Source organism: Solanum stenotomum, chromosome 9, assembly GCF_019186545.1.
Source record: "Solanum stenotomum isolate F172 chromosome 9, ASM1918654v1, whole genome shotgun sequence".
Lineage (NCBI taxonomy): Eukaryota > Viridiplantae > Streptophyta > Magnoliopsida > Solanales > Solanaceae > Solanum > Solanum stenotomum.
Window position 1 is genome coordinate 47,756,810 of NC_064290.1, and position 2,564 is coordinate 47,759,373.

The window sequence follows — 2,564 nt, forward strand, 5'->3', positions numbered from 1 at the left end:
TACTTTATCATTTATATTCACCAAATTTAAAGTGATAATAAATTTTATATTGGTGAGAATAATAAATTTTAAAAAGTAATGATGTGATTATAAATTTTATTTACATATGAAACAAATGGTTAGTAGATATAAATGTGGGGTTGTTTTAACAAAATATAAACTCATGGATCAATTATTGTATTAAAATATCTCAAATCATGATATGAAATCACATGGTGATTCCATATCATGGTTTTTGGAGAATATGATATCACCTCTCATGATATGGAATCATGAGATGAAATCAGCGTAAAATCGCATGTCCAAACGCTGATTTCATATCACGACACCATATCGTGATATGATATCGCATGGCCAAATGCCTACTAAGTATATTGGTTTGGTTTTAATAGTTTAAAACCCGATTAAACTGATTTGGTTTAGGTTCTGATCGATAATCGATCTGTGAACACTCTTTTGATCGGTGAAAATTTTATAATTGACATATATAATAAGACTAATTATTACTAGTTATAACATTATTTTTTATGTTTCAAAGTTTTAACATTAAAAAATTACGGGCTATAACATTTATTTTAAAAAAAAAGTAATATATATGTGGAGTGATTTGTCCTAGAAGATACTGCAAATATATTTTTAATTTTGTTGTATGTTGAAGAGAATTTTTTGTATTTTTCCAAATATAAGTATATGAATAATAACTCTTTAAAACCAGTCGATTCTTCATGCCTTAAAGTCATTCGTTATTTATTTTCTGTTGGTTTTCTTTCAAAAAGCCCATTATTTAAAGTCTTAATTCAAACTAAACAATAAAAATTAGACCATTTTTAGCATACTGAACAAATAAAAATGTATTCGGTTTTTTATCTCTCCAATTACATAGAAATTTGTTATTATTTGATTGTCCTCGAATCAAAATTATTTCATATGATTTGATTTGTATTCTCCAACAAAGATTTCCTTTAAAATGTGTATATCGTTTTACTCTCATAAAATTATAATTTTTCCTCTCTCACCTTGTTCCAAAATATATTAGACCATGATAAATAAATTAATAAATGAGAATCTTATCTTTGATTTCGTTTTTTGCTCAAATAATTTGTAAAATCATATCTTTAGAGCAAAATCTCCATTGATCTTTTCAATGGACAAAATCAAGAGTCTAGTAGATAAAATGCCAAAGAAAATAATCTCATACAGATAATACCCGTATAATTAGGAGATTTGGTATTGATTAATAGCTAATAAAATATTACAATTAACTAAATATGATATATAGTTTTCCACACAGTCCAATGTGTTATAGAAAATAACAAAAACCGACCACAATTGTTTAAACAAAAAAAAGGAAGATCTTTCGTGACTTATGATTACAATTTATAATTAGACGTTCTTATATCAGTTATTCACTATAATAATATTTCACTATAACATAGACGAGTTTTGTTTGAAGCTGATTTTATGTTGTATGTTCTTTATAGTGTTATTTTGTTATAATAGTTAAGAAAGAATCGGACAAATAACGTCATTATAAATAGATTTGACTATATTTAATTATATAAATTAAGAGGGAAAAAAAAAGGGAAAAAGATGAAGATTGCAATGTATCTGGTCTTCTAAATGTTCTAATTCAACAAATCCATTTGACTATATTATATGCCTGATTTTCCTCAAAATTAATTGTTTTATTCTATGTAGATTCTATTTATTCCAACATCTTCACTACTTTTTCTTTATAAAAATCAATATTTAATTAGGCCTTAATGATGAGTATCACGATTCACGATTGATTATATCTTAAATATTATATTCCCGGTATAGTTTTTCTTGCCTCTATGTCTGCTCCTTCTGCATATCTTTGCTTGAGAATTGAAATGTATATATTTATATATTTTTTATTTGATGTTTGATATCTGTATTAGAGTTTGATTAATTTGGATTTGTATTTGTCGCGACCCAGACCGTCGTGATTGACACCCACACAAACCCTCCGGTGGGAGAACCATTACTACAACCCAAACAAACAGATTTTATGAAAACTAAAGCATTTAAAGATACGGAAGCAAGTTTAAATGACTATAAAAATGGAGTCCCCATAAACTCCAAGGTTTTAACAAATAACTAACCAAACCAATGCAGAAGAACAACTTCTAAAACCTGAAAGTCATTGTACCAAAACTCTACTAACGATCAGTCTAAGAACAAGGGGTACAACCCCGAAACTAAACAACACCTTAAACAAATAGTCTGAGTCCGAAAAGAGTGGACTTAAACAAGAAAGATCTATGGCAGCCTGAAAGAACTGACTCACCCTTGAATCCGGTCACGATCAATAGTCACTTAGCTGAGGTCTATCAATAGCCGCCTGAAGATGCCCTGTACTCAACAAAGAACAAGCAAATGCAGTATCAGTACATAACCACAGTGTAGTGGTAGGATCACGCGGCTATCCCAATAAGTGAAACACATGCAAGTAACCACAACATTATAAAACAGGCATATATCGAACATATACAATATTAGTCATCTTTTCAGGATCAATGTATCATTACACGTTCTCAATA